This window comes from Lathamus discolor, chromosome 5 (assembly GCF_037157495.1).
Source record: "Lathamus discolor isolate bLatDis1 chromosome 5, bLatDis1.hap1, whole genome shotgun sequence".
Classification (NCBI taxonomy): domain Eukaryota; kingdom Metazoa; phylum Chordata; class Aves; order Psittaciformes; family Psittacidae; genus Lathamus; species Lathamus discolor.
The window spans coordinates 5,567,622-5,577,725 of NC_088888.1; the positions used below are offsets into that span (position 1 = coordinate 5,567,622).

General features: G+C 38.1%; 1 long non-coding RNA gene across 1 annotated transcript; it reads right to left on the reverse strand.

Moving 5' to 3' along the window:
• Positions 1-6,802: 6,802 nt before the first annotated feature.
• LOC136015996 (uncharacterized) lies at positions 6,803-9,376 on the reverse strand. Its single transcript, XR_010613442.1, has 3 exons — positions 9,278-9,376; positions 7,669-7,861; positions 6,803-7,265 (listed from the first exon to the last, which is right to left on the reverse strand). It is a non-coding gene; the product is annotated as an uncharacterized LOC136015996 (long non-coding RNA).
• Between the last annotated feature and the right edge of the window lie 728 nt (positions 9,377-10,104).

The following is a 10,104-nucleotide window of genomic DNA, read 5'->3' on the forward strand; positions in this document are numbered from 1 at the left end:
CATGAGAACTGACCATAAGAGACCATAAGAAGGCTCAGCTGCTCTTTGGGTTAGAAATGCAGGCTATTTTAGACAGGCAGTCAGTGAAAGAAGCTGAAGTGGGGCTAAGAAGGGGAGAAAATATATCTTCCTTTCCCCTTCAGCACTACTGCAGTGTTCTATACAGTTAGCAATTTATGCTGGCATGTAGTTGAGATCTGCTTCATAACAACAGATCTTCTTTTGTAAAAACAGGCTCTACAGTGTCTCTTCAGAGTGTTCCACCAGAATTAATACTGCGAAGCTACTAAGGAGATGTTCTCACTTTTGGTAATTCCTGGTTATTTTCTTTCTCTCATCATGGCACACCAAAATTTACTAAAGCCCTATGCAACTTTCCCCCTAATTACATGCTTCAATTTCCTCCTGTCTTCACTGAATTTTTTTCCTATTCCATTTGATTTACTGATCTGGTTATTCAGATGCTGTGGGAGATGCCTAATGGGAGATGCCTAATAGGAGATGCCTACTGCCATCTCCTTCCTCATGCTGGGGCCAGCTTGTTTTTACTAATGACCAGAAGGCCTTTCTATTCCTCTTTGGAATTATTTTTGAAAATAACTTCTCTTTCATTTAATCTTTAACTCTTAAATCTTTGCTCATGATTTACTCTGAAGTTGTCTGTCTCCTTTAGACTGTAAGCATTTTACAAGATAAAATGTCTGATCTCACTGTTAACAGCCTGCAGGGTTCAGAGCAGAACAGAGACCTTGTAAACCCATCCATGAAATTCCTCAGGATTTCACTGGTGCTCCAATTCTTTCCTTTATCAAACCCAAGTGCTTTTAGAAGGTTTGTTTTCATAAAACAAACAAACATAACAATGAAAGAGATGTGATCTCTCCCAGCATACTCAGGTTCAAATGCCTGACCTGCTGTCTCTAACTGTGGATGACTGTGCCAATTCACCCGCAGCCTGATAGTTCTCCTAGGGCAAGGTGTACTCCACAGCTTCTGTTAGAGATGATCTACTTTCTACAATGTGTTCTTCAGAGTCATTGTCTGAATTTGCATCCTCACGGACTGGGCGAGCATTCCCACAACTGCAGTGCAGAACTGCACTGAAACTGAGCTGCACTTCCTAAGGAAAATACGTTTCATTGAAAAATTCCCAATCAGCTCTAATTTGGAAGCCCCAGCCGAGCTCCCGCTGCGAGACACTTATCGTAAGAGACAGATCTTGCTGTGAAGGGCTGGCGGGTTGGAGGGACGGAGGCTGAGAAGAAAAACACAATAGGAAGGTGAAATGGCTTCCTCACAATCATGCAATGGGTCAGTGGCAGTTTTAGGTCTTCCTAGTGCCAACCACAGCCCATGCTACCTCTCGCATTGAGCTTACAGACAAGGCTATGCACTCCCCCAGCCACCTTTTCATTAGCTATATTATTCTTGCATGTAGATTAATGCATGGGTGCACAAGTTCAGCAGTTTTGAACCTTACTGCTTATAAGGCATCACGTACATACATGGCACCATCAAAAACTTTGAGGTAACACAGAACAAGGATGTCAAGGTAAAATGCTAAAAAGGGGGATCCTGGTGCGCCAGAGCAGGCAAGGGTACAAAAGAATCAAGTATTGTTCAAACTGAAGTGTGTCAGCACATCTGAGCAAGCTGAGAAATGATACGTATGCTTTATAGTTTGGAAACTCTGGCAAAGGTGAATGCATCTGAGCCTGTACAAGTTATTAAGCCAGTGTCATGGTTAGAATGTGATGCCTTACGAAATCAATCTTTTCCCTTCAGAAGCTTCACTGTGTCCCTAAAACTCTGAGCATTTTTATTCTAAGAGCAATTTTTTGTTTTTTTTTTTTTGGTGTTTTTGTTTTTTTTTTTGTTTTTTTGTCTTGTTCTTATGGTTTTACACTGATAGGAACAGATTCGAGACAACTTCTTGTATTTTATAAAGAGCATAACAGTCTATTTTGTATATTTTCCCCAAGAGCTTTCTGAAACTAAAATTTCTCTTTGAGGACAGCTGGTCCATGCCCCTGAGAAAAAAGATGCTCACGGCAAGGCTGAGGTTAATGATTTTAATTTACAGTTTTGTGGGGATATAATTTTGCTTCTGCAGAAATCTCTGTCTCTCCCTTGTTTCAAAAAGGAAAAGATACTTAAATAATGCTTTACATTTTATTACCCCAAAACACATTTAATTTTGTTTGACTAGATCATGTCAGTATGTTAATAAAATAATTGTTATTCCAAACATGCTTGGTGAACTTGAATAGCAAAGTGAAGTTTCTATATTTAATCAAATGTATTCAGTAATTCTAGTGGAAGATGCAGAAGTGTTTTCCATCAATATTTCCTTGACTTTTGAAATGAATATACATTGCCCAAGTTCTCATACTTGTGGATCCATTTTCTATCCATATCCAGGCAATTGAATTTCTTTGTATGAATGTTTACAAAGGTTGAAAAGGGAAAAAGACCCCACAAGGTGGCATGGGCAACTCTTCTTGCTGGAAAAGCCTTTATGGATATCTGAGCAAGAGAAGGAAAGTCTTTGCTGCTTTTCAAACCATGAATTTTAAGGTGGGTCATAAGAACAGTTGTAATTTCCAGAACCATGTAGTATTTTTTTCAGGAATATTTGGCTGTGTTATAATATATTTATAATATATTTTATATAATATTATTATATAAAAAAGGCTGTAATTCCTCATTTTTTTTCCCATTACACAACACTCTGTCCTTCCTTCTGCATGAGATCATGACTTAAATCTTGTCTAGTTCTTTCAGAGAGTTTCAAAAGAAAAGAAAAAAAGAAGCTAAAAAGGAAAATTATGAAAACCCTCTCCATAGTGCTATGTGGTTTGAAAACCAGACTTGGAATTGTGAGATGAGAACTGCCCATGGACTGGCATGGCACAGGGGTAGGAAAGCAACAGAACAGGATAGTGTGGTATAAAGGGGAGGAGGAGCTCTGGGGAGCAGGGGAGATGAAAAGTCCACAAAGAGCTTGGATATGTAATGAAAGGAGCTGAGGGAGAGCCATCGGGAAGACACAGGGGCAGAATAGACAATTGCAAAGAGCCTGTAAAACCAAGGGGGAATTAACAGGTCCTGTGAGGCTCCTTGCTGCTATTAACCCAGCTACCTCTCTGGATAACATTCTGGGAAGATGCCCAAAGGGAATTTGCAGAACGTGGATTGTAATATTTCCATATATTTATTACTAAACTCTGTACTTTTTCTTTAAACAACTTTCTCCAGTAGTTACTGCTCAGGAACCTGGCCAAGACCGAACAATTGCAGATGGGCTTTTGGTGGGTAGCGTGGCTGGCAGAGCGGAGGTAAAGGTAATGCCCCAGAACTCAAATGCATCATGTTTTCAATCTGTATCAGGAATGCCCCTGAACCTTTGCACCCCTTGGAAGATCTTCTGTCCTCAGGGAATCTGAATAACAGTGGAGTTCAAGAGGGAGACTTTAAGGATTTCTCCATCAAGAAAAGATACAAATTCTCTTATTTATTGGCTAACATTTTTTCAAAGCTTTTGCAAAACATTATGTTTTGCTTTTTTTTTTACTGCTAATAGGAGAAAAACAAGTGGAAAACAAAGCATAAAATCACACAGGTGTCATAATGTTGTTATGCGTTTCCTCAGATTATCTTAGTTGGAAATCTTATTTGAGATAAGACATTTTTATTTTCAGTGGTGTGGCTCCTGTTATTATTATGATGGTTTTACTGTTAACAAACCTCCCTTGTAAAATACAATTTAACATCTGCACTGTATTTAAAAGTGCTGTATGGAACTGCTGATGGGAGAATGATAGTCTTGCTATGAGATAATGAGCACGAAATAAGCTTACTTAATATGGAAATTCACCTTTCACAAAGTATTTATTTTCAACCTCTACACTGCATTCAGAGTATTTTGTGCAGCTTCTCTGATTTGAAAGCTCCATGGGCAGATTTACACGTATATATACATATAAGTTTGGGGTTTTTTTCAGGTTTACTTTTTCAGCCAAGCAGCAAAGCAACAAGTATGGAGCCGTATCTGGTAGTCCTTGTGCCTTAAATCCATGTAAATCCAGCTAAGACCATGCACTTGTGAATACTAAATTCACATTAATGCAGCTGAGAGTAGAAATGGGTCTTTCTTTTTGAGCTCCTTGGAGTCCGAAGTGTAAAAAAAAAGGTAGCAGGTATTAACCTTTAAACTTTTCACTGACCTTTAAGCAGTACTTTGGATTATATCTGCCCTGGTTAATCTGAAGCCACTTGCAAACATAACCGGCATTCCTGTTTTTTTTTCTTTAAGTATGCTTCACGTACAATAGAGAACAGGTTAACAGTTCAAAAGTTTGACTCCTGCTCATTATGTCTCTATCACCTTCTTAAGTGAGGTTCATCTTTGCGAACGAATTTTTATAGTCAGCAGCAACACTTAAAGCAATGCTTTAAGTCAAAGTGCACTTAAGTGATGGCCAGATGTAGATCTAAACTCTTGGAGGTGCAAACCCAGGTGTTGATCAAGACACTAAAGTTTGCAGAAGTTCTGTATTAATTTAGGGCTCTATGAGGACCAGATATTATAATACCACTTCCTAGCACAGGCGAGTATCAAATCTTCCTAATCAGACCATTATTTTTAATTCTTTAGCTTTTCTTTCTTTCACACAATTCAAGTCACTGCTTTGCATGCACTTTTTCTTCATGTACCCTCCCCATACATATCTTCACATTGGTCTTTTAAGCCCAAACTACAGGTGCAAATGACATAAAATGAACCAACAGTTTCTCTTGGACAACATTTCACTGTTCTCACACTCAAAAGAGTTTAATTAACACCAGAAACATCTACTGCTTGGTATAAATAAAATTGCCTAAAATTAACCATTGGCATTTCCCCTTTTGGTTCACACAATGACTGCAAAATGTTTTGCCATTCACATGGAAATCAGTCTTCTAAGTACGTCTATCCTTAGTGGAAAATGTCATGGGCAGAGCAAAAAATTTATGAGAGGATGTATATGTTTAAGAACTAACTGCTATATCATACTCCGTGTTCATCATTTAGATCAAGAATTTTCCTGCTGGAATTACAGTAACAGAGACACCCATGCACCATCCCTTACATTCAAGCTACTCTTCAGGTGCAGAAATAGGTGGCTTAGAAATAGCCAAAATTTCAAACAAATAATTTTGCATTGAAATATGAAATTCTGAAAATTACTGGCATGACTGAGCGCAGCAGAAGCACTTGGGCTGAGTCAGTGTGAGAAATGCCATTGTAGCTTCAGAAAACTAAATGTCTGGCATTTGTTTCCCTGCATAGGTTTACCAGGACCTGTCATTATAAAGGCATTGATCCTCATAGGCTTTCAAAGAAATAGAGAGTTCATAAGCAGAGACTGAAAGGTCTTAGGATGTAACTGACGAAAAACATCTGTATTTTATGTTTGATATTTATTTATTGAACAGCTTGGAAAGTGCTATACATTTTTTTAACATCTCATCTCTTGCTGTTACATATTAAAGAATGACTAAATCTCTGGAGATGGGTCAGATCTGTGGAAATTGTCAGTTGTTAAGACAGGATATTCAGTGAATAAATGAATTATTGTGCTAAGTCTTTTATTGAATATTCCTGTGGCACTGCTTTAGTTAAGTATCAAGAACACAAGCGTTTAACAGTATTACTTTAAATTCAAAATGCATTGAAAGGATTGAGATTGAATTTGCAAATGTAATCAAGAATAAAACATGTGCCTTGGATTACATGTCACTTTTTGGGATGTTTTGACACAACGCATCTATAAAATACTTTCCTGTGACTGAAATGATTAAAATAGATTTCAGTTATCTATGACTTAAAACAGAGGCAGTCCAGTTGTTGGTTAATTTGTTCTCTGCATCACAGTAAGCACCAGCTGACATGCTTACTTGTGTACCAGTGTGGAGGCCAACTGCTTAAGGCTAAAGTGCTATTTTGTTACTTGCGTGAGTAATCCTACTAGCAGCAAGAGAACATAGGCAAGGATAAATTGTAGAATGGTCAGAAGTGAGAAAATAACCTAACTTCCTTCTCATTTCTAAAGACGATCTGTGCAGCTATTTTAAACAGACCTCTTGTGTGATGGTACCAGCATCTTCAAAGCCTCCATCATTTTATCTTCTCTTAGTGGTACCAAAATCACATCATCTTTTCAATATGCATTCAGATAAGCACAGTCATCAAAGAACTGGGTACATGCTCAAGCCCATTTGATAATCTTAGTTTTCAAAATACTGGTACCAAAGTAACACATATAAGGGTACAAAGGAAGTTCCTTTTCTCTGTATCCAGGACCAATAAGTACTTATTTAAGAAATTCAGTATAAATTAGGACCACAGAACACCACTTAAAAAGCGACCATGTCCATAATGGTAAATATACACCAGAAATTTAGTATTAAATCTACTTTTATTAACTTTATTGTTAGGTTTATTACTACTTTTCAGTATTTTTAGTGTTAAAGTAGTGTTACATTAAAAAGTTAATTTTTAATCCAAGTAGACAAATCCTACCACAGATTTATGCTCAAATTTGCTACTCATGTTTGTAAGACTTGCAGGTATCTTGAGAATGGCAGTGTTGGCTTTACTAACGAAATGCCACACTTAAACTTCTCCAGGAGAGCAGGTAAAACTGCCTGTTAATAGTAACTTTCTCAGAACAGCACAGTTAGTTAGTTCACTGATCAAATCACTTGCATATCCATGTAGGCAAGGCAAATACAGAAACAAGAAAAGATTAGTGCCTTTTGCAATGCACCTGTTCTTGGAGCATGATGGGAGGATTGTGAAGATAGTGCTAAAGCATCCATCAAAAGCATGTTTCATGCTCTGTTTCATTGCTTTGGTGTAATAGGAATGGGTCAGAGAGAAAGAACTAGGTTGTTATTGTTAGGAAATTCAGAACCTGATTATATAGGCTGATGATGACATGGTCATAGGTTGTTATTTGGCAGTGATTATATATTCACCCTCTTAATTAATAATTATGGATTGGTTAATATTATGTGAAGTTGCACCCTATCTGAAAAGAAAATGAATAGTGGCATGCCAACGACTCAACTAAAAGGTGTTTTGATTTCTTTCTCATTAGTGCTGAATCTCAATGCTGATCTGTTATCATTTTAGCTTCATCGCATGAAACACTGAGATGGCTGAAGGCAGGTTCTCCTTTCCATAGCATCCTGGGACCGGTACCAGCTGCACAAGATGACTGCAAGAGGTAAAGTAAGGTTAGAAACACACTAAGGCAACAGCAGCAACAGCTAACTGTTACCCACCACTCCTGCTCTTCTGCTTTCCATGCAGGACAGAGAGCAACAGCAGTCTCACACCTTAGGCCACTGATTAAGACAATTATGGGACCCATGCAATCGAAAGTTTCATGTGGAAAAAGAAATTAGGGCCTGAAACACTCATACCCCAGGGAAAATGCACTGATACTGTGCAGGTGGGTATACTGGGCTGAAGTATTTGGAGATTTGGCACCAAAATTTTGGCAGAAAGCAACATCTTTCAGCACTTTCATGTTGTCCCTGGTCTGAGAAGGGCATATCTGTGGACCAGTATTTGTGTATAATGTTCAGGAGGTAGCCCCTCAGGTGAGGTAGACATACCCTTGTCCTCTGCATAGGTCATGGCAGAAGGGAGGTGTGAGGAAGAAAGAGGGGAAGGAAGAGAACTTCCCTGCGCTGGCAAGCAGATGGTCTTTCGGACCTGCACTGCAGCAAGTATCCTGGGGACATCAAGGTTGAAAATTGAGCTTTAACCGCTTAAGCCTGTGGTGTACCTACACCTTTATTTCCACATCTGCAGAGATAAAGAACATAGATTTACTGTTCAAAAGACAGATACAGATAATGCTGAGGTTTGGTAACCAGTTCCTGTCTTCTTCTGTGTTTGTCTGAAAAAGAATAGAGAAAGACAAAGCAAGCAATAGTCCCCCCCCCGTTGCTGTTAGACATTACTTCATCCACTTAGAAACATTAAAACCCAAGTACACTGCAGGAAAATGGTTTCAGGAGACAGAATTCAATGCATAAAAAGCTACATAAGTAAACTTCAAATGTGAAAGTACCAGATCTTAAAGCTTGGAATTTAAAACTGCAAAGTGCACAGAAATAAAGCCCTTACGGAGATGCTAAAATGTCTAATTCATTATTATTTCAAAAAAGATTAAAAAATAATTTCTTAACATTAAAGTGCAATCAAGCACTGAAGAAATTATTTAAACTTTCCATAGGAAAAAAGCACACTCTAAAATGCTGCAAGGGTATTGATGGCTATTAAATATTTACTTTTCTCTCTAGCTCACACTAGAAAGAGTAATTTGTATTTGGCAGAAACTGGCTGCAATTACATTAGTCAATCCAAAAGCCCAACTTGCTCATACAAAATGCAAACAAATTAGTTAAAATGGTCTAATTAGTAGACTGTAAAAATGCAAAGCAAGGCTGGCATAAAAATGTGTGCTAGACAAGTATACTTTTACAAAATAAACAGAAAGGCAAATATGAAATAGTCTAACAAATCCTAACCAAAAGACCATAACGTAAACCCGAATAGTTAGGGATTGCATACTTTAAAGAAAAGTTTCTATAGGCTCTTAAATATTTTCTTGCAACCCACATTCAGTCATGAATGCGTGATTAATACCATAGCTGAAATTCTACTGGGATTTAGTTCGGCGCTGTGGAGCTGTGTGAGGCCAGGCTATGTGTACATTTTGTGTGGGTATATACACAAACAGTACTTTTAGACAAGTTAATCAGAGTGCAAGGTAGCTTTGGAGCACGGAAAGAATATAGGATGTGGCCTTTGGAAGGAAGGTCAACCCATTTCTTTAATGCTGTGTATTTGTTTTTGTTTCCACACTTAAGATAAATAACTGGAAGTATATGGAAATGTGGAAACAGTCAAGGTAAAAGATAATACATGTTTGTTTTTATGAGGAGTATAAACTATAGGCATTGTCTATAAAGACTCAGCTTTCTGGTTGAAAAGAATCACTACAATAACCGTATTATTGTTGTCACTGATATATTAGACCAAAAAGGTCTTTAGTGTCTTTTGTTTCATAACATTGCGGCAATTTCTCAATCTGTGTGTTTTTAACTCCCTAGTTTATATACTATAGATATAATAGTCCATTATGATTTGTAAGGTATCATATAAAAGAAGCTATTGTGAGGTGATGATCTGAATTTGCCTCCCTATCCTTCTTACCTCACCACACGTTCTTCTATCCTTCGAAATGTCTAGCTGTCTGGAGCCACATTCTTTCTTCTTCCCATCTGACAGATGGCAGAAGGTGGGTGGCTTTGGCAAAATTAATTAGAGATGCGCTGAAGAAACAATAACCATGAACACCCTCTGGCAAAAAATATGATGTTATTTGGCACAAAGAACCTTTGTGTGAAAGCATTGCAGCAGCAGAAACATCCTGACTACCCTGAAGAGGTCACCCAATCGAAAACAATCCTTGCCAAAGGAGAACAGCGTGGCCACAAGGTGTGGTCATTATCGCCATTACCATTTCCAACACATAGCAGCTGACTCATTCAGTTGTTTTCACTGAAACAGTTGATTGCAGCACCTTCACTCCCCCATGCCATCCCCAGTTCTGCAGATTGCCTCTCAGTGCCAAATATGTTCAGTCCATCACTCTTTCTCATGGGGAGTATTTATTTGGTGGAAGAATATCTCACTGTACAAATGATCTCTGTTGGTTTCAGTGCCATTGAAAGAGTAAGATATTTGTTAGTATAACAACAAAGTCCACTGCAGATTGCTGTCCTGTTACCTGTTATTTGACTTAGTGCTTGACAAAGGGCTTTGAGAATGGTAAATGGAACAAGCTACATCATAGAAATTATCTTTCCATTTTCTCACCCATCACTACATATTCCCACCTCACAGAAGTTTTCATCATATATTGAGGATCTTGAATCTCACAGACCTCCCACATGATGACTGGTTAAACCAAAGATGTTGGGTACATGAGGAAGAGAAGTAACTGCTGGCATTAAAAAGGGCAGTTAAGAGAAGCAAGG